The 23,356-nt window shown below is 38.9% G+C and overlaps 1 protein-coding gene across 1 annotated transcript in view; it reads left to right on the top strand.

The window, feature by feature from the left end:
* The window catches only part of SORBS1 (sorbin and SH3 domain containing 1), a 158,892-nt gene that overhangs the window by 19,187 nt on the left and 116,349 nt on the right, over positions 1 to 23,356 (top strand). The window contains exon 2 of the mRNA XM_057377070.1: positions 18,840 to 18,895. The gene's annotated coding sequence lies outside the window, so the exon portion shown is untranslated. The remainder of the gene's footprint in view (positions 1 to 18,839; positions 18,896 to 23,356) is intronic.

The following is a 23,356-nucleotide window of genomic DNA, read 5'->3' on the forward strand; positions in this document are numbered from 1 at the left end:
CACTGTATTCTCAGTTTAACTACTGAAGAATTACACCYTTCTGTGTCTAGAAGAGGCTCTGTTAAAAAAATTACATCCCCAGTTGATGTTAATCAACATTGCCTTTAATAGAACCAAGCCATTTTAAAAGCATTGCAGGCATTGATTCCAGCTTTCACGTCTCAGCCTTCAGATAAAATTAATTTCTCTTGTTAGAGCATGGTGACAGGAAGGTAAAGATCTGCTGGTTCTACGGTGGACTYAAAAACCACTCCCTAAGCTTTCATCCTTTGGACTATATCATGGCCATTGTGCAAAAATCTGCTGTAAGGATATGGSATACAAATGTGCAACTCTAGGCGTGGCAGCTGGGTGTTTGCTCTCAGGACAGCTTCCCAAGGGAAGGATCCCCAAAGGRTGGGAAGGAAATTATGTATGTTTGRCTGGATCCATATTTCGGCACTATTCAGTGCTTAAGAAATAATTTTGGGTCTTTTACTGTTTAAGACACCATTTGGTGTTTGTTTAGAAACCTCACTAATAATAATAGGTATGATGTTATCTTTTAACTTGGAGGAAATGTTATGAAAGTGGTTTTTATATAGATTAATACTAGATATAATTAAAAATATTAGTCTTTTATACATTGAGTACTCCTTTGAAAGTGCAGAATCTGTAAGTAGCAAATGGTCATGCTAATAAGGCTGCCTAGTCTCCTCCAGATATATTCTAGAAAGTCCATTATTCTTCTTCCAAGGGATTTGTCTCTGGAATTAAAAGGCAAATTGCACCTCTGACAAGACATGCAGCCTTTGTGTTGAGACTACKGACTGCTGACATCCATTGTTATAATCTTTATACTTTAAGTGACCTGGAGTCAGATTTTCAAAGTATTTATTTGCTTAAGAGCCATTAGACTCTAAATGGGATTTGAGAATTGCCTAAGTAAATTAGAATCCTAATTCACACTGTAGATCTTATTAGGAGACTTCATGTATCTCCAGGTGTCTAACACCTTTGTATAGCTGCCTGCTGGATGCTGGAACCAGCCTGAAATCATCCCTCAAGGCCACAAAACAATAGCCAAAGCACTGGAGTTTTTAGCAAATTTTTGAAAATAGCAATTCGATTCAAATTACTGAAGAAGAGGTGAAAGGCTTTGAATTTGTTATTGATGTTGGTTTTTCAACGTGAATCACCAGTTTGAGTGAGCCACTGCTGGGCTGGAATGGATGTGGGGCTTTTAGGACACATATGTAGCCTGGAGCCATTCTACACTTCTATTGATACGAATAAATACTTAGCAGAGACATTGGCACCTGTCAGAGACATCGATGGTTGATATCTCATCAGCTTGAACCTTAGTATCTCCTTAAAATACTGCCATTCCTTGGATTACTTTTGTTAAGCTTGGAGTTCTTGCAAGCTTGGTTTTTGGGCACATGTCCAGTAGACAGGCCTTTATAAACTTCTGTTTGTTTCCACTGCAATTTCTTGATTTTTTTTTTTTTAAGACTGTTCTTTAAACTTACTACTTAGCTTCATCTTTTCCTAGCAGAGAAAAAGAAAACATGCGAAAACTTCACAAGATGCAGAATTTTATCCTGTAAATCCTCAATAGGGCTTCAAAAATTCAGCTATGTAGCACTATGACTTTTAGACATTTTGATATTTAGATCTTTGGAGGCATTTAGCTATATGATGATTATCGATTCTGTATATGTCAGGTTTTCTCTGTAATCCTTGGAACTTATTACATTGTCAAATACACCTGGAATTTACTGGATGCTGAAAAACACTTACTGTTAAAAGTGGTAAAGGTAGAGAAGCCAGAGAAACCTTTACTAACAAACAACAGCGTCATGGTAGAGTAGCTTTCAGTAATAAAGGGTGACTCTATACACCCCAGGGCTGGACCACATGGTAGACCTTTCTGTATTTGTTACATTCTTGGAGCTGATGGACAAAGTTTTTTATTCTGAAGCAGCAGAGGTTCATTTTTCTAAGTTTAAGTGTTTTGTCTGAGAATAATATTCCTGGCACATTCTTTTCTTAAGAGAAAGGAAGATAATCAGTATCAAAACACGACAAAATTTTATTGGTTAGGCACAATGGTGTTGAGAGAAGTACACCATGTCATAAAATTTAAGCTCCAAATTCCATAGAGCTATTTTGTCTCAAAAGGTAAGTTTGAAATGTCAATACAAATTCCCTTGTTTATTTTACTGGGAATTTCACAGGTGCTGAAAGGCATGAGATTCTTAATAACAGTTGGGTTCCCAAATACCTTGGACCTCTCTAAATATCCTGAGTAGAAAAAGTCAATAACACTCCTCTGAGAATGTACCACATGGAGAGGACAAAACGCCTGTTTCTGAGCAGTGGTTAGCAAGGCTGTAAATACAGCTGGGAAAATATTACTGTATTCATAGTTGTAATGGCATGCTGCTGTCACTTGAAAATGCTGAAGCTCTGTRGTAGCCTGTTAAATGGAAGTCCATTAATATTCCCTTTAAAGTTTTTCATTCCAGGTTCTGAATATGTCTGCCTCCTTTTTTGCTACAATARGCAGTTTTGTTTTGTGCTGGCTTGCATACCAAGTACATTTAGTTAATGAATATTTAATTTCCATTTATGCAGAGACTCTTGCTATGTAAGAAAATATATTGTGCAAAAAAAAGCTTCAGACCCATACTCACACTAGGAATGGAAGTCTGAATATCTGTTGTAAGCCTGCTTCTGGAAATGCTGCAGTTTATTCTAGTTTAAATAATCTTTGAAATGGCTTGATGTGGAAGCTCCATGTTTATTGTGTTTTTATTGTGACTATTATAAGGCAAAGCAGTGATAGATTATTGAGCATGCTAAATGGGGAAGGAACAAATATAATGGAAAGGGTTGTGATGACTGATTCCTGRGCTTCAAGCCTTTGAGACAGTGTTTTCAGGTGCTGCAATAGATTCCAGCTTTCATTACTGCCTAGAGACATGTGGAGGCAGGAGATAAACCAAATGTTAAAGGCTTGGACATAAATATGAGCAGAAATTAAGGTTGTGTAGTATCTGATGCAAGTACAGGTGGATGAAGGGTAAACAAACTCAAACCATTAGAATTATGGAAGTAAATCTTTAATACCTAAGCACTCAAATGAATGTGTCCTTCAAGATGTTTTGTATGAACAAAAGGTTGTGCTGTGGTCTAACTCGTCCAGTTCACTGTGTATCAGGCATCAGGTTGCTTGTTTGTAGGGATCTTGAATTAGTCCGAAGTCCTCACAAATAAGATATTTGATGCTCAGACAAAGAAAGTGCTTTGGTAAATGACATTGCAGCTTGAGAACAGAGTAACTCCTGTGTGAGTCTGATAGGTTAGGTGATATGTGCAGTGTTGCAATCTGTCTGTTTGATAGCATGCTTTGAGTGTTCTAAATATTATGTTTATTTGTTTGACAGGCATTATGCTTTCCTATTGAGAGCTCRAATGATCCACTGGCAGTGGCATTTCATCTGTAATGATCTACCTTGAACATTTCTTTTCATTAAACATGAACTGAAATGATTTGTTGGGGAATCAGAATGAAAAGCCTTTTAAATTTAAAACAGTTAAACCAAAATAGCTTTTCACACAAGATCCTTTGCAATGTCTTTCTCTTTTCAGCACTTTTTGTAGCACTATTCCCAGAGATGAACTCACTAACAAGAGGCAGGGACTGTAAGATAAGAGTCTAAAACCTGATCAGATACCTCAGTGTGAGCTGTGGGAAATGTGTGTATCATGGAAAAAAACAGCTTTTAAAAAGAACACCACTACCGAAAAAAAAAAAAAAAGCCCTATTGTTGTGAAGATCTGTGGATATTATTCTTTATGTAGTGCCAAGAACAAGATCCAGACTCAGGAAGTGGTATTTAACTTTATTTGTTATCTTAAAGTCCGTGATATCTTCTCTGTAGAGACAAAGTCAAAGAGGCTAATTTTCTCAGTAGCTTACAGACTTCCTCAAGACCTGTTTTCCCCAGGTCATTTAACTTAACTGCTCTATGACTGCTAAAAGTGAAATGATAAACTGTCTTTTACAGCAGTCTGGAAGTCTACAAAGGGTGGTGAGGATGAAAGGATGTTGTATCTCCTGTTACCATATAAGTACATTTGATGGATGTGGCGCCCCATAGTTAAGAAGGAGACAATTATTTTATTACACTATATGTATTACAGTAGTGCTGATATGACACAGGACCATGGCCTCCGTTTTTCAGGCTCTAAACAAAAGTAAATTTAGTTCTTTCCTCAGAAGGCTTACATTTCAAACAAATGTTGTYGTGCAGAACATTTTTTCAGTGGTTAAATGAAAATTTCCTTTTTTTACCTGCCTCATTGAAGGATCATATAATGAAGTGCAAGCTTGAGAAGAAGTGGAAAGCAATTTTCACTTAGTCTAAAACAGTGCTGTGTAATTCTTCCTTARGACAGTATTGATTGGTTTCTTGTACTTTCAAACTGTGTAATGGCTACTACTGAATGTCAGTTTTTCAGACCGCTTCCATTTATTTTCACTTTATTTGACATCTGCATCCTGGATCTAAGTTTATCTATATGTTAACCATCCACACAGAAAAGGTGTCCTTAAAGTAAAATGTTGAACCAGTTCAGCAGTTCTAACTTTGCCATAGAAGCTGCATGTATTGTGGGTTAAAAAAAAAAAAAAAAGAAGAAAACCTTAACCTCACACCCTCTGAAAAAACTTGGTTTGGAACTCTTTCCTCACCTTGTTACCATGGTTCAATTTGCAGTATACAGAAGCGTACATGTTACAGTGTGTGCAGAGCCACAGGACAGATAAAATTATGAGTTGAAATATGGTTGTGATACTAGAATTAATCTTGCACTGCATTTTTCAGAGTCTCGTTATGTATATATTTTAGTGACTTGTGCAAGTTATTCAGAAAGTTTCCTTCTGAGGAAGGTGAGCTCTGCTCTTCACCACAGGGTCCCCCAACTTTCTTTGTGATGAGTATGGCCTCTGGCATTGCAGCCTTCCACTRCCTTGGTGACAGGAGTCTCTGTTTATTTGATGGTCTCCTCAGCTATAATTGAATTGATCATGCTACAAAATGGAATCACCTTCTTTACATTTGAAGGCGGRTTCCAGGTGCCCATGTGGGTGTGATGATAAGGGTTTGGGAGGTGGTATGAACTGTAACTAAATTAGAAGCTCTGYTCCTGTGTTTCTTCATATATAAAAATAGGGAACTTGTTATATGCTTTGGTTCAGTCATAAAATGGAGCATGTGGGCGCAGTTGGGAAAAGCTTTTATTTTCTTAGCTTCTAAACTCAAAAATTGTAATCTTAGCCTTCTTTTTTATTGTTGTATTTCTTATTTAGCTTTAACATAGCATGGCAAAACCAGGAAACATTCATAGTAGTGGCTGGCCTTATCTACAGTAACAATTCCCTTCCCTACGATGCTCTGGTGCTCAGAGTGATGATAGCTATGGTATTTTAATTGGTGTCTAGTGTCCTCTCACTGTCACCRTGCCTGGATTTTTGGGTAGTCCAGCTTGTGGCTGAGGGCCACTGGGGTTAATAGGAATGCAGGTGTAGCTGGTGTGGGTCAAATCTCTTCATGCTTTAGTTTGTTCAAACTTCTATGGCCTCCAGTATGTGATAGAAAGGATGTAGCAGATAAAGGTATCTTTCACCATCACAGACTAATTAGGGCTGTCCTAACTTCCTGAGGGAATATGTAGTGATACCCAGTAGTTACAGGAGACTGAAACCAAGCAGGAGTTATTAGGCTGTAGAGGAGAAAATCTACTTCTTTCTGCTCCTCTGTTCTTTAGCTTCTTCTTTCATCTTAATGAACTGTAATATGGATAAAAAACAAAGCTGGGGGTGGAAAAAGAGAAGAAAATATTCTCCATTCTCCTGAGCTTGTACACKTAGCCCCTAAAGGAGACTAGCAGTGTTTTCTTTCTCACTGTGGAAGTGTGACTACATGGCAACCCTGCTTTTTCAAATTTAGACATTTTTTTTTTCCTATTCTCCCTTCATTTTTGTTTTATTTCTCACTTGCATTGCTGAGTCTGGTGCCATTTTGCCTGCATCTCTTAACTGAAAATAGGCTTTGTGTTCATGAGCTTCTAATCAGAAGTGATGACAAGTCCTTGATTGGGGCATTATTGCCCTTGTCCTCATGAAATATTTTATYCTTTCTGATATCATTGGACATGCAACTGTAATAAAGGCCAGTTTCTGGCACTGGATTTGTGTAGAAGTTGATGCCTGTTTTATTTGTGCAGGAACACCTGACAGTGATGTCTGTAGCTATGCTGAACATAGTTTCCTCCATTTCATGGGAATAAAATGATGCTTGTGCATTATTAAAAGGGTCTAACAAGTTTCCTGGGGAGAGACTGTGAAATGCAGTATATAATAATATTTATGTAATTAATGCCTTGGGATTTGAATGAAAAATACTGCAATTTTGCAACCATAATTTTCCATTTCTGGCAACTTCAGAGTAACAGGGAAACTGTAAATTGCACTTTAATGTCCCTAAGCTGTTGTCTCTGATAAAGAAAGGTTGACAGTTTTGGCTGTCTTGAAGTGACAGTTATCTGGGATCTAATTGTGATATTAGTATAGAATTACATTCAAATGTAATATTAGTCATTGAAGTATCCTTCCAAGGATGACATGTGGCAAGAAGCTTACTTTCTGCCTCTTAAGTTTTTATTTGAGAAAAGATGAAGGACATTCAGAGAACAATCAGCCAGAAGGGAAACAAAGTATGAGTGTTTCTCTGACTTGCCCCATGCCCCCTCCTACGACCCCGTCCAGGTCAGATAGCAGGTCAGGTGCCAGGCACTCTGAATGGACTAGTGTCTTGAGCTTTGATTGTACTTTTCAGCATGGAGTGCCAGCTTTTTCTGAGCTGTCTGAGGTTGAGGCTACACTGRCATCCATAGCTGAGCTAGCAAAGTGCTCAGTGTCCTGCTCGACAGTTGCAGTAAYGACTGAAGGGTACATGTACCTGCAACTCCCTCTTCTTTGATCTTCAGAAATGTAGTATACAAGCATGTTGTACTGATGGAGCTGTAGCCCCTCCTGAAAGCCCTATCCCTTTGTGGGGAACACCATTTGTCCTTTCCATAACAGGGTTGAACTGATCGTAGTGCCCTTGACCTGGCTTCGTTTACACTACTGTGAAACAACTGAACAAAGTTCAGTCTGCCCTCCTTCAAACCCAACACCACCAAAAGTCTGAGTTTYTGTGGTGCTTAAAGACTACCAAAATAATCTTCACACTAAGCTGTAGTGTGTCCCTGGTGCAGGACTCGCAGCTCTCCAGCAATCTGCACACAATATGTGTTCCTATTGTGCTGACAGCAGGGTTCAYGTATGGGGAAACAAACATGAGCTGCAATGATCTCTGTGACAGTAGATAGCAGTTTGCAGTTGTCTCTTAAGAGAGCCCTGTCATTTGGTTCCTTATAGAAGAGAGTTTGGGGAAGATGAGGGGAAGAGCTACTTGTTGGTTACCTAGGTGGGTGGTCAGGGCTCTGCAAACGGACTGTGTGAACTTCAGGTAGATAGAGCCAGAGCAGCCAGCTTAGGAGAGTTGTCAGGTAGGAAGTAAATTGTGGAGGTTTGTTTCAGTGGAGGATGGTATGAAAGCAGGCTTGTCTAGAGAATATTTACAGGTCTTAAGTTATGCCTTGTACACAGTGATTACTTTTCAGATCTTCTGTGCAGACCAGCTCAAGATGTTTTTCCTTCAGACCATATTTTCAGGGGGATCACATTCCCTACAGTGACAATAGAAAGCCTAGGTCCTTTTGGTCCCAAGAGAATTTCTGGGAGAATTTCTCAAGTGAATGATTGACTGTCTCTTGCCCTGATCCTTCTCCAACAGAGCAGAAATATAATGACCTCAAAGCTAATGCACTCCAGCGTCTCTGGATGGAGACAGCAACATTTTTGCCAAYGTAGTTTTGGAGCATTAACCGCCCTTTCATTTCTAACATTTTTTGGGATGCTTCTAGCAGAAATCATGACCTTAGAAATATCTGCTGGAAAGTACTCATTCCAGACACACTGGAGAGATKAATTTTGCTCTCCATGCCATGGTACCCTCTCTTCATGAAATTGAAGCAGTCTCCTGTGTAAATAAATGGAAAGCGTGTCATTCTCTGGCTTAATATGAACCTTTATCTCTGTTGTCTTAATCAGAACACTGAAGTTCTTTTATTTATTAAAATGTCTCCTAATCTGTATCTACTGCTATATGTCAGAAGATTTAGAAAAGTTTCACATGCCATTTCGTATCTGAAAATTTCAAAAATTCTTTTACAGGGAAAAAAAGTTTGACTTATTTCTTTGTGTTACAGTACTCTTTTCTTGACAAATCTTCTGTTTATATAAATATAAACTTTATCAGTTGAATATTTGAAGGTTGAAATTCTTGTGTTGACAAATAAAAACAGAAACAGGAGAAGTAAAACTATATGCTAGTATTGGTATTATGGTATTAAACTATAAACTGGTGTAATGCCATTGACTTCAGAAAGTGCTTTCACTGTTCTTGTTGAGAATTCAGTCTTTTGAGCCTATATGTACTCCAGTTAGTTCTATTAATATCATAATAAGTTATCTTAATTACTTCTAAAAATGTTCTCCTAGTTTTCCAGATGGTACCCTGGATATGATGGGAACTTCCCCAATCAATTTAGCCTTCCATGGGCTGATAAGAATCTGTTTATTAAAGGTTTTTAATCCTCTCTTTTTATATTCATGTTCTGCTTTGGCCTTGTTTATTCACAACTGAATGCCTCTGATTATTTTAGCTGTCATGTGCTCAGTATTGATGCTTTGCATGGTAGAACTGGAATAAACTGACTGCTGCAAGATGCTCAGAGTGTACTTAAGACAATGACCACTTAGCTGTCTCATTTCCTTAGCAATATTTTCAAGATTAATCATAGAGAGCAGTGTAAGCCAAGAAAAATATAGTTGAAATAGATTAGAAATTAAGTATTTTTCTACATGGTATTTTGCTTGGACTCAATATTTTGATAACTTGGTGCAGAATGCACAACAACCAGAATGATGTGTTCACGTGACTGAAATTTGGATGAGCAGAAATAGAGCAATTCTTAAATATGCAAGGCGGAATTTGTTGAGCCTGTTTTTTGGCCTTTGATGAGACTGCGGTAAACAGTCAGATGCTTAATGCCAGTGGCAGAATTACATATRCTTCCCTTGGGATTGAAGGGGTGGCCACTCATTTGATAAACYCTAGACAGAGGCCATGGTGCAGACTTCCAAGCATCTGAAGCAATTGCCTCCTTTGTGTCAGGGAGATTGCCAAGTTGATGGTCTCTTTCTGAAATAATATATTGGCATGTTTGGGGTTTTTTTGTTTGTTTGTTTTTCTGAGAGGCAATCAATCAGTTTTAACTGAGTAGCTGTGAATTAATGAATCATGGGATCAACTAAATCTGACGATGAGCATTTGGGCTGTAGTTTGTGGTTTGTTTGATTGCTTAGTAGGGACTAGTGGAATTTTGACCTTATCTGCTGTGGATTTGACTGGGTTTCGGGGAGAGACAGCGTGTCACATACATACTGGCTCCTTGTAATCTGAACACTATGCATTTAAACCCTGGATGGAGGAGATGTCTGGGAGGGAGGACTCTGAAGCTCACTGAGACTGGATTGCCTGTGTGCAGCTCAAGGCAAATCCTTAGCAAGGTTACTGAGTCATTGCACAGACCTTTGCCAGGCCATGTTTCTCAATAGTTGTGCCTCAGCTGAGTAAATACACCCTTTGAACAAGGACCAGATTTGACAACTGAAATAGTGTTTGTCATGCTTTTGGGCTCAAGCACAAACCAAGGCCCTAAACCGTGTATCTGAGATGTCATCAATCAGTCYTGTTTCCTAAATGAATGGGGTTTGTGTTCAGTGCTGTTGTTGGTCTTCAAGTATCCTCCACATCTCCTAGGTTCATGTACATTTTTTTATCTTCCTGGACCTTTTTTCATATTGCTTCGTCTTTTATACATCAGGGTGAAGAGAATATTCAGTTCTGCCACTCTAATGTGGTGTCATTTTCATCTTTAATTACATAAACTCTTGGTATAAGATTATTGAATTATTTGTATTGTAATAGTGTCTTACACTTGTGTCAGTCATGAGTCAAGGTCTCCATGGATTTTCACAGATGTGGAAGTGTGTATTGCCAAGAAGAAAGACCTTAGACCTGCTTCGGCCTATCTTGCTTTTCATGTAGAATGAATATGAAATTCACATATATATTGGTATGGTTCTGTTCGTTTTGAAAGCAGATTATAGTGCATCTGACAGACAGAAAAGGCATAAGGTCTGTCGGCTTCCCTTAGTTATTCAATAATGCAGTTGGAGATGGGGAGGCCATATGTGATGTGCTGTCCCTTCATGACACAAGAGATTTCATTTAGCTGGGGCTGCCTCAAGCTGTCACAGGTGTTCTTCTTTCCTTTACAATAGCTCCATTAAAATATAAATGACTGCATTTATTACATCAGCTCTTTTTCCTTCTTTGGAATACCCCAGCTAAAGTTACATTACACGTAACAAATGTTCTTGCTCCCTTGAGAATTAGTTTAATTACTGATGTAGGTGGGTAAAAGATCTATTGCGTCTGAGATGTTAATTTTATCATGCTTTAATTAAGAGGTCAAGTGTGAAAGGCTGCAGAATACCTCCCACTTAAAGATGCTGAATAGAACGGTGGGGGTAGAAGGCACTGATATGATGCATTTTTTACTGTCTGTAGGAGTATTGACTTTCCCTGTGCATCTCGTTACAATGAGGCAGGCATCTGGAAATACATGCCAATTTCTGTTTGCTCATTGTGTTTTCTACCATTAAAGGCATTTTCCTTTGAAGTCTCCAAAGCAGCTTTTCTCTCCTATTAAAGGCGATGGTCACCCCTCCATCACTCACCACCAGTTTCCATTGGAAATGTCAGGACTGTGTTCTGTTGAGCAGTGTGTTTGAAGAATGGACAGCAAGTGTCCTACATCCCTGTGCTCTGGCACAAGAGGGGATGTGGGGCATGTACTCACCAGAGGACCTCAGGTGCTGCCATCTCTAAACATACAGTCATTTCTTACTTTTGTCTCACTGTGAGCATGGACAGATTCCTTTTGGCATCTTTTAAAGTCTTGTTTCTAGCTAACTCCAAAAACAAGGAAATGGACTTGGAAAGCATTTAGGGAAAAAGTCGGCAGGCAGAAGGGAGTGTCTCATAACAAGATTAGAGAGAACTAGACAGTAAGAACTCCTTGCAATAGGGTGTCTGGGACATTCTCCACTGAGCTTGTTTGCCCCAGCAGCTGGAGCAGCAGTGGCATAGAGAAGAGCTGGTGTTCACTGGCTAATGTTTGAAGGTTTTCTTGAGACTGACTTACTGCACTTTCAGAAAGATTAAGTGACCAAGTGAAACAGTACTGTTGCTCTCTGAGTAGCTTTAAATAGAATAGTTAATGTTTTTTATTAATTCCTTTTTTGTTGCTTACTGTCTGTGTGAATTGCCAATTCATTTAGATGTTCTGTGATGTGTGATACAGAAAGTGTTTTTTCATAAAATTTCTCCTTTTTCTTGGATTTTTTGCTGCTTTTCCTTCTGTGGTGGTCGCTTTTCTTCCTTTTTAAAGGGTAATAACAGTTCAGCTTATGCCACTGACTTCCTCTGCATCCCTGGAGAAAGACTGGTGTAATACTGGAAAAACACAGAGTTAAATATTAACGTCCACTACTTAATGTTCCCACTGAAAAAATCAGGAACGTTTCCAAGCAGTGAAAGCAAACTTTCCTTTCCTGGAGCTACATTTTTCTGCCTAACTTTTAAAACTACAGCTTGCTTGGTAATTGTAAGTAGTTAAAAATTAGAAATTGGGAATCCTCTGTTTCTCAAGTGCTCTCACCCAGGCTGCTTCTCCCTTCCACATATTAAGGGATATCTTATGTGGTAAATTAGTGCTGAAATATATTTAAGTTTTTTTTAAGGTAAGAGATTGGATTTTTTCCCCTTTCCCTCTGTACTTTGTCTTGGCAACAGAAGTTCCATTCTTGTCCTTTTGGTCAGAAATGTCATTTCAATAAATTTCGCAATTTGACATTGATGATACAATAACTCCTTAAGGCATAGAGTGTACTCAGAATTGGGGTGCCTCTTGTGTCATGAGTACACATGGCTTCCCTTATTTGTCCTAGCTGAGGACCTAATCAGTTAAGGCCACAAATGCAGCATTTCCTTCTGCTGACTAGAAATGTCCCCACTGGTCTCTGTTGAGATAAAAATTGTGCATAAGGGAAGTAGTTTTGAGAAAGAGGAGAATGCTTTCACTTATAAGAATTTTGATGTATTTATTCTGTATTGCTGGTTGTGTCAGGTGTCAAGACTTGTGCCTCAGGGCAAGTGAGAAGTCCTGCTCAAGGTGTTAAGCTCTAATCTTTGTAGAGAGCTCAGATATCAGCTGTGGTAAAGCAGGGGCAGTAAAGCCTAGAAGGGGCTAGGTCAGTTAATGTAATGTTTTTAGGGTGGTGTTGCTGAAGCTTCTCTCTGTATATGTGAAAACTATGCTCAATGGCATGGACTTAATCCTTCAGAAGTAAAATCATGCTTTTTGTTTTAGGTCTGATTCACTTCCATTTACGCAATAGCATCCCAAACCAAGAGCAGTCTTGGTAATTGCAGAGGCACGTGCTTCTGCCCACTAACAGCCAGTAAGATAAGTCAATAAAAATAAGCCATGCACGGCATGACTTGCTTAGAGATGGAAGAGACCTAGTACGCTATCTAGCCCTCCTGTGTGCCAGGGAAGAATTGCTTCAACTGGATTTGCTTTAAAGGACAGATGAATACCTGAATAAAACACAGAATCACATTTTCTGTATGATATGGTAGAARGACTTTTATGCTTCTGGTTTTATCTTTACATCTAGCTTTGAACCTCATAAACAGCAATATTCCAGAGAATTTTTAGAGGCTCTTTTATTTAAAGCGTGATAGTAGTCTGAACAGAAACTGTTCCGATAGCACAGATGTGCAGTTCTGCTTTGTGGAGTGATTTTTACCTCATCAAAGGAGAACAAGAAGAAAGGCAAAAATCTGTGAGTATGGCTGTCTATGGGAGTGTGTGTGCATGTGTGTATTTGACAGAGCAAGAGGTCTGTCTGTGTTAAATCAATAGAGAGAGTAAAATTCTGCTACTCTGCCTGGCYGTTGGGAGGGTATTTGAGGATATTTTACAAAGGCAGTCCATTGGGAAGAGAACAAAGGCCTTGCTGCATTGTGGCTGTGCTGCTAATGCTAAAGCCAGCTCCCATTTCCTATTAAAGTAGTGTCTCGCACGTTCATGAAGCACAGGCAGTGATGCAGCGTGATTCAGCTCACTGGGAGCTGATGCATCTAGTTCTGACACAGACAGAGAAGGTCTCTGTCTGTGGTCAAAAAGACACAAAAACATGTTGGTGCTGATGTTCCAAGCAACTGCRTCTGGTGACTGGACAGGGAATTGCAGGCACATTTGTTTCATTGTATTAATTTTTTGCATTATTTCCCTTCTGTCTATTATTGTTTTCTTACCCGCATTTGAATAGAAAAAGAGCTCTGTGGTAAATTATGTTCATGTCCCGCTTCTTTCCAGACCTGTCATGTTTATATATACAAAGAATTATGGAGGAATTAAAGAGAGGACCAAAGAAGCTCAGGAATTCTTTGGTAAAGCTTGCCACATTTTTAATAAATGGGCCTATAGCAGAGGGAGTGAAATCTGTTGCTCAATACCATAATAGGCAGTGCAATGCTTGTGCCTCTCTCTGTCATCCTTAACAGACAAATTTATTTTTGGTAATGAGCCCTTTATCTCTTTCACATCTATTAAAATGTGAAACTCAGTTCCAGTGTCAAAAATCAGTTGGAAATAACATGAAAAAGTTTAATGGTGAAATGTATTTCTTTTGGATGCTTGTCACAGCTCCATCAGATCCTGGGGATCCTTTTTCACTTTGTTTTGGTGTATTTTTGCCTTGCTGCAGCRTGCATTTCTACATGATTTAGCTGTTTTTCTGAGAGCACCATAGTGTGAATATTTAGATTGTGTGGAGTTGCTTAAAGAAATTACTTTCAGAGCAATAATTAATATACCACCAGTTTAAATAATTGTTTTTCAATACTTTTCTGTGTATGGACCCTTTAGGTGTTTTTGTTAGTGGCAGATCCCTGCCTATRTGACTTAAATCTATTGAAAGCAGGCTTCTTTTCTTCCTGGTCATCCTTGAAACAGTTCACAAAAAAACACATATAWGTAGCAGCGTGGTTGAACTCCCCCGATTCCGTAGAGGAGTCCATATAGAAGTGTTGTGGTAAAATAATGCTATTAGTCACAAAATATGGGCTCTGCATGTATTTCTGGTCCTGATGCAATTCAGTTAAGRAAGTATTTTCAATTGTGGACTGAGTAATTAATGTCATACTTATGCAGGTCCACAAGCAGATCATTTTGCTTAATCTGTCCAAAGAGAAGCTTGTGTGGGTGCTGGATGAATGAAATGAGAGTTTTGTAGGCATTTTAAAAAATCCCATGGGATTTATTAGATGCCTTTCAATGGGTTTTCAGATGGTTGTATAGCATTCTGCAGGTGGAATGTGATTTTCCTGGTGAGATCTGAAGTGCTTGACAACTGGTGAAAAAAGAACTTTGTCCTTTTAGGTTTGTAATTATGATTCCTTTGAAGAAACTGTCTTTATGCACCTCCTTTTCTTTAGCTATAAAAGAGGAGAAATGGCCAGGATAYCAGAAAGGCTTGCTGATGTGAAGTGGCCCTGAAGCTTATTCCAGGAAGTTTATTTTCAGAAAGTGTTGAGTATTCATACATAGAGAACCATTTAAAGTATTTATGATTCATACCAGACACTCCTTTCAGTCTTAATTGACATCCGTATCATAAAGGTGCCATAAGACTAATACATTGATGCAAGGAATATTTTGACTTTTTAGCTGATACAGTGCTAATTATAAGAACCGCAACCTGTCTAGTAACAGGGCCACAGATAACAAACATTGAAAGGTTACTATTCCAGAGGAGTTATGTCATCTAGCTCCATGGATGAAGTAGTTTTTCCATGGAACCAATTGCATTCTCTTCTGTACTGTACAAATCCTACAATTATCTTTACCTACCCATTTCCTTTCACTCTTCCGTTTTTTCACAGAAGTTATTCTCCTCATTTGGCTCCTGCTGTACTTTAAACAATGCTATCCTTTCTTCCCCCTGTTGCCCTACACCCACTTTTGAACAACTATGCTAGGATTATAGTCCTCATAAGGCTAGAGCRAGGGAAAAAGTGTCCCTTTATCTTCAGCTTCCCTTAGGGATCTTYTCTTGTTCTTTGCATTACATAAGTAGTTTTTTCCAAAGACATGTTCATGGTTTTTTTTAGACCTTTCAACAGCAACACTGCTGTGCTCTTTGATGCTCTTCCTAGCATTTTGTTTAAAAACACATTGAAAGTTAGTGATTAAGTTGGGGAATATGGTTTATTCTCATTGTATACTGTGAGTAAAACCTTTAGTAGCTTGCACAGGGACTTCTTYGTGATGAAAGGGGACAAGTGCTCCAAAATGGCAGAGGCAGTGACTCTGTTCTGTTGTCTCCTTCTTCCCTTCTCCCCAGCACTCAGATTTTACAGATGTGGATGCTGACTCTGATGTGTCACGTACACTGCACAACCAGGCACACGTGTCTTTCACAGGCAGCGTGTGGAAAATGACAGCCATCACATTATTTCAAGTGGCACAGCAGTCATCCTTTGATGTGCCAGACTACGTTTTGCAGGCGAGAATTGGCACTGTGTTAGACTCTTGAGGGTAGAAGGATGGCTATACATGCTCTTTGTTTTCTAATAAGTGTGTGCTTCTGTACAGTGTGAGCACTAGAGGGGGGATGTTGTTTGGTTTTTATGGTTTCTTTGAAACATGGATCATGTTTGGCAGCATGTTTGAGCTGCAGAGTTCAGCTCCAGAAAGTTCTAGTGATTATTATAGGGYTCTCACTGTGTCTTATCCAGCTTTGTCAGATCCATTCTCTTTGCCAGGTTTTCTAACTGGTTTATGCTTGAATACTTAACAGGTATTGTCTGTACGTAACAGAAGTATTGTCTGGAAGGCTGAAAAGTGTGCAAAGGAGAAGTGAAAAGCTCACAGTGAGCAGTAATTAGGAAGTACAGCAAAGGCTGGTTTGATAGTTATGAATTATATTTCTGCATGAGTTGTGTGCAGGGTTGCCCAGAATATCTCCTCCCACCTCCAGCAATTTCCAGTACCATAGAATCTTTAGTGATGATATCTARGATATGTATTTTTGCTGCTTCTACCTGGGTATCCAAACATTTCACATTTCTAAGTAATTTGGAAAATTCACTTGAGCCCCAGTTTGCATACTACTTAATTTAAAAGTTAATACTTTGGATAATGTACTCTCATCTTGCTCAAGCTGTTCGAAGCTGCATGGTTGCCACCTAACCAAAAGGACTATTGCACTTGTCAGAAGGGACGTCTGCATATTTTGCCCTCACCAGAGGAGGGCAGGCAGCGGGTGGCATTGTGGATACTTTTCCTTCAAGCTGTAAATCAGCAGTTTAAAAGCAGAATTTCATTTTGCTGTTACTGCCTTTCAGGCAATTTGGAATGTAGTTGAAATGCGTGTCTGATCTTCAGGGATATCTGTAGGAAGCGTATGTTACTGATTGAACTTAATTAGACTTTCAAAGAATTTATCCTTTATTGCAAACCAATGGAAAGAACAGTCCTTTGCTGCTTTGAATTAATATTAATAAAATGGTTCATGTCAGAATTACTTATTTAATGGTAACACCTATTATTTCTGCTATTAATAATAATGTTTGCTCCAGCATACTTAGGCYTTTGTCTGTTTTGTGTTGTATGAAGAATCCATGGTTTTCCTTGAGCAATTCCTATTGGAATTGCTATATGTGTATCACTGCTCTTGGCCTTTGACTCCACATTCTAGCAAAACCATCTAGGACTTTATTTTTTTGAAAAGGTCTGAATTTCCTTCATCTTGTTTTGTTTCTATTTCCAGAGGCATTTATTTGTGTGGCTGAGGTAGAACATGATTTGAGTGTAAAAGCTTTTTTTCAGGTAGAAAAATCTATATTTGTCACATTCCAGGCAACCTGTAGTCAACATTTGCCTCTCATAAATTAATATGGGGGGGGGGGGGGGGGGGGGAAGGGTGAAATAAACTGTACTGGCATTAGAGCATAAGATAGATGTTGGATAGGTTTGATCCAATGTAAGTATAGGACATAAATGGAAAATACAGTCGTGCCATTGGTAGTGCGCCTCTTTATTATAGTTCTTCTCTAGGGGGGCAGCATRTTGGTTTGGGTACAGTAGGGTTACTCTTCCCACTTTACAAACAGTAAGTGAGAAATGAAGAGTTGAATGACACAGGAAGGCAGAATCAGGATAGGCGTGGAGGCAGAATGTGTGCTGGTGAAAGGAGCTTTGGTGTGTCTGTGATACCGCGTGACACCTGACTGGTGGCCCAGTGGTGTGGCATGGCTGTGGATTACACTATCCAGAGTGGTGGATTCTTGAGGAAAATGAGGATCAGAAACTGAGGAGATAAAATGAAGAGAGATGAGGTGTCCCTAGCTCCAGTCCTTCTGGTTTCCAGCAAGCAGTGAGGCCAGTTGCTTTCTGAGAGGCAGAAAGAGGTAGGAAATTTGAAGGGCATTTTACCTCCCAGAGCAACACCGTGACAGAGAGGAAAAAAATTTTCACTGACTGGAGTACCAACAAGAACATCTCAACACATCCATAAGTCTTGTGGTTTGAAAAAGGATCAGTAGGCTAGAAAATATTAGAATCCTAGAATGATTTGGGTTGGAAGGGACCTTGAAGATTTCCTGGTTCTGAACCCCACACCAGGAGCAGGGACACCTTCCACCARACCAGTGGYACACCCAGTGTATCTCTGCATACAGGTAGCCACAGGCTGTCTCCTTGGCAAGTAAGAAGGCACCTGACTAAATGGTAATGGCCAAAGTTCTGAAGTGGATTTCTTCACGTATGAGAACTTCTTACTAGTCCTGCCTCTCACATAACTTTGTATTAAACACAACATAGCAAAAGTAGTATTAGAACATTCATATACATCAATCAAGCTGTCATTTATGTGGCAAGCTAAGAGAATTTAGCTATTTGCAAACTTCTGTGGTATTTTTAGAAAGTTTAGAACACTCTTGAAAAAACACAGATATGATGAGTAGAAGTTACTCTGCATAAGTTGCRTGCAGAGTATTTTCATGTTTGTCTCTATTTCAACATGCTGTGGGATCCAGCACTTTCTTGACACCAAGTGAGTCTGTATCTAATGTATTATATCAAAATATATTCTTGTCTCCAAATGCTAACAGCAGCACATTCACTTCTCTGGATTTCAGCAGTCAATGTAGGTGTTGCAGAAGTTTGGCACAGCTTYTCTTTACAGAATGATAAACACACATGATGTTTCCTTGGGTTTCATATAGACATGGAGGTTCTTATCTTATAAAAGCTGATTCATAGAAAAATGGTGACTTTTAGCTTTAAAAGATAACAAAGGTAGTTGAAATGGATGGGCTAGAAATAATTGTCAAATATTCTTGCTTATCCCAGGGTGGTGGTTTCTTTTATTTTAAACTGAGAGAGCATTTTATTGTTCATTTTTTTCTAACAGATGCTTTAGATTATTGTATTCTATAATACTTACTGGGTTTTTTGGTTTTTTTTTTCCTTTCCAGGAGTCCAGAACATACCTGTAGAGCTGCAGCTTCTTTATCTCCAAGCTTTGCTAAAGGTATGTAAGTGTAYGTTACACACTGTTACTCTCCTCTGTGTTCATCCAAATTGTACTATGGAAATTTCCAGGAAAGAGATTMAAATCTATTGGCAGGAGACAACTACTTCCTTGATTTTTGAATGCAATATTTGAAACACCATACAAAGGTCTTCTCCAGAGAGTTGCATAGAATAAGAATTAAGCTTGAGAATTCAGGTTAATGCACACCACAGTGACCATCCTGCTCTGTTGCAAGTACTTTTTTGCAAGTAGTGTCCCAGTTTGGGCTGCCTGGTAATAGGTGTTTCAGTGGCTCAAGAACAAGAACAGAGCTTTTTAATAGCAGGTGTACACTGATTTCAAAGTGTCTGTTARTTAATGATTCCTCATATTATAYTCCARCTACTGAGCAAAAAAGTGGCATAAGGGAGGCACTGTCTCCTTCCCTTGCCAAGTCTGGAAATCTGCCTAGGTCTCTGTAAGAATGTCTAGATTTCTAGTTGGGCACTGAATCAAGACTCTACTGCTTCTCCTCAGCAGCTTGGTACCTGAAGGAGTTTTACCCTGAGAACTGCCTGACAAAGAGAAAGTGGTTTCAGCAGATGTGTTAAGTTTTGACCTAAAAATAGGATAACATGGTAAATAAGAACCCGATGTTCAAAGGTTCAAAGCTGTCCTTGCTGTCTAGTTTGTTGTGTAACTTGGAAGAATTGCAATAGCTTTTGTGGTGATAATTATTAACATATGATTGTGGAGTTCAGAGGAAAGAATAGTATTTTTCTATAAATGTCGCTGTAAAAGCCCATAGTATAGCATGACATTTCTTTTTAATGAATGAATGTAAAGAAACCATGTAGCCTAGTGATTAATTTTTATATATGTAAAAAAAAGCAAAATTCCCAAGTAAAGTTCTGATTTCCAATTAACTGTGCATGTCAGCTTGACAGTGCCTGCCTAGTAACAGAAAGCAATATATGATGAGGAGCATTGGGACTCTTTTTTGGGTTTGGTGGTTTTTTTGGTTTGTTTTTCTTCCTTTTGAACAGAGGGTGGGAAGTGGTTCCTTTGAACTATGGTACCACATAAGCTTTGACTGCAATTTTTACTCCCCACTRTGCCTTCTAAGCACACACCACCCTCTCGCAGCTGGAGCTAGTGGTGGCTCAGGTTCTCAATRAGCCATAGGCAAGGAAGGTGCTTGTTCTTTTTTCCAGTGTTGCAGGAAACATGAACATTTTCCAGCTCTGCATTGCAAAGCCAGATATTCCCTGACCTTGTGTGAAGTCACCAATGCTTTGCTGCCTTCATAGACCCCTCTTTTCAGTGTGGAAGAAAGAACTGAGAATGAGTCGGAATTCATTTCCGCAAAGTTTTCCCAAGTAATTCTCAGCCACCCATGGGTTTTCCTGGAAGACTGGTATACAATAGGCCTTTGTCTCCAAATGGATTTATTTATTATTTTTCAATCTAAAAGCCTAGCTTGACTGCAATTTTAAGGGCTTTTTAGTCACAAAGGCTTATCAGTTCATCACTGAATCAAACCTTTTGACGATATGATTCTTCTGTGAATATACAAGGCATCATAAATGTGTTCATATGAGAATGRATGCAAATTAGTCTAATCATATCTGAGTCCAAACTGGTTACATTTTAAAGGAACCAGAGACAAAGCAAACATCCATGAAAGCAGTTTTATGGCTTCTACAGAAATACATTGTTGTGAATTAGGTCTGGATTCCTTGACGGAACTAATTCATGGGTGGAGGGCATACTTTGAGCTGCAGGTTCATAGTTCCTACAAGCTATGAGTCTGAATGCTCATGTAAGATTAATTGCTCGGTTTCATATTCTTTTGATATTTATTTGGGTACTTGAAACTGTTTTCTTTAGAGGCAATGTAAAACAGCAAGCAGATCTCTTCTGCTTCTGTTTCAAGTAAATTTGCATTAAGCACAAAGGCATTGTACTTCTTGTCCAGCTCTTGATGCAACAGTTAATTTCATTTGAAAATAATGTTCCTCAAACAATGAGGGCTTCACCAAAAGATTTACATTCTCCTGTGAAAATCTCACATGTGAGCTCTGATATTTGATGAACTGGAAAGTTCATGAACATAATTACATCTTCAGGGGAAGTGTTTCTAACACCAGTTAAAGCAGGTAGAGAGCTTGGGGATGTGTTTTGACACAAGGGCTGAACATTTGCAGCTGAGTGGGAATGCCTACAAAGAGTTCAGCTTTCAGTCATATAGGGGCAGTRTTTCTGTTCTGGACTTTTCTGAAAGACCATAAGTCCCTGACTCATTTGCACCAAACAGCYCTGCCCCTTCCTTCAGGTCTGTAATAATCATCACTTGATGAATCATGCACACCTATCCTCCCAGGCAGATCATAATTTACACCAAATCTGAACTCTGAAATAGAGTTGGAGGTAAATAGATGTTGACTGAAATCCTGTACTGAAATCCTGTACTGAAATCCTGAGCAGAGGGAAAAGACAGTTATTAACTCATCTGTTCTACTGCCATGCTGATAGAGCTCTGCCCTTGCAATGTAATTTTGTACTTCTTGGTCCAGTCTCTTTTTAAAGATTGTAGTGGTGGCACACTACAATCTTTTGTCACAGAGGAAACAGTATAAGGCCAATAGATTTCATTATTACAGGATTTTTCCTAATAGAGCTGTCTTTTGCTTGTACATGCTTCCACCATATGCAGCTCTTTTTCTTTCCTAATGCACACTGCCAGTTGGGAAAATYTTCTCAATTCATCTCTTGGTCAAATCTCTTTCAAGGCTAAGACATGAAGAGTATTGTTATTCAAAGTGTATTAAACTTAATAGGAAACAGAACCTGATCTTTGGATGCAGAGTTGGACATGGATGGTTGGATGGGCACCATCCAACACTCCTCATTTTAGCGCCCCTACAAACCACRCCATAACAGTGATTCTTTATATGCTTGGATTTCATGGCAACAGGGCACAAATCGTTAAGATTATGGGATAAGACTTGTCATCACCAGTCTCACCATTACATTATCTGTATCACCTGATACAGAAACAACAAACCCCAAAGTTTTCTGTTCATACAAACTGTGGAAATTTGTGATGTGGTTTGTTTGTCTCTGTGAATGTTAGCATGGGACTTGATGACATGAAGACCTGACACTCCTGCTGTCCTTGTTGGATTTGCTCCATTAGCATCAYCATTCATTGKCCCTGAGGCCAAGGCATCATACATTCCCTGTTTGTTTGAGCAATTGCTGCTTCTGGGGGGTGAATTCAGCTTCTGTTAGGTCTGAAATAAAAACTACGCATCTGATCTGCCACTGGGGTTTCTGTTTCACAGTTAATTCTGCACAGGACATGATACAGTCAAGCCCAGAGGAAAATCATGCCAAGACCAGTGTGAAAAGAAGACAGAGCCATTCTCAGAACCAACATTAAGGAGAAAGCAAAGATTTRTTTAAAATGTTGTGACCTTGTGGGTCTGGAGATAGATAACATAGAGGAGATAAGGTACAGTGGCTGTAGCTGAATGCAACCTCACATAGTGCAAAGCTTTCAAACTCTATCCTGTTTCAAACATAAGAGAAAAGAGTAAGAGTAAGATAAAGAGTAAGATAAAAAGGTAAGAGTAGATAAAGCCATTTCCATTACTACAGTGGTTCATTAGACTACTTCAACTGTTGCATCCTTTAGCTTTGAAACTGCAGTGTCACAAAAAAACTGCTTTTTTTTTAATTCCAGAAGCTTCTGACAGTCAGCAAGGATTGTATCCAAACAGTCCACTGAGTATTAGCACACAGCTTGTTCCAGCAAATGCATTAGTACCTATTAAACATTTATACAACAGCATAAAGTTAGAGAAGGATTCACAAACATAAATAAGACCTGTTCTTTGCACTGTAGAGTCACCAGTCTCAATGCTGCCTAGATAATAATACACAGCACAACTGCTTATAGGAGGAAGGGTGAGAAGTATTTGAAGGAGAACTGATTTCTGAGGTGGTGGCAACTGGAGAAAGGGGTTTGCAGGTCTAGGAACTAACAAATCAGAAGGTGTAAAAAGAGTGAAAATGGGAAATGAAGCAAGATAACAAGTTTAGGAGGTAGTAAAAAATGGAAAAGAAGTTGCTATCTATGAGACAAGCTTGCATTTGAAAAGGCCAAGGTTGGATAGGAGAATTTTCTCTTGCCACCTTTTAATGTCCAAGTGGTGTGTCCAATATACAGATCTGATACAAAGTATCTTGCAGATACTGAGGATGGGACATGTAATGTCCCAATGTAATAAAGTTTGAGAAAATATGTGTCTTTAAAAGCAGTACATATAGTTTCTTTGGTCTGTCTTGATCAAAATGCAAGTATTCTTTCATTACTTTTTGGTCTTTGTAGCTCTACTTTTTTTCCTTCTCTGTGCTCCACCTAATTTCTTTTCCCTAGATTAATACTGAATTCATGAGACTTCTCACAGCTTT

This window comes from Malurus melanocephalus, unplaced genomic scaffold (genome assembly GCF_030028575.1).
Source record: "Malurus melanocephalus ecotype Western Australia unplaced genomic scaffold, MMel_1.1 scaffold_299, whole genome shotgun sequence".
NCBI classification, from domain to species: domain Eukaryota; kingdom Metazoa; phylum Chordata; class Aves; order Passeriformes; family Maluridae; genus Malurus; species Malurus melanocephalus.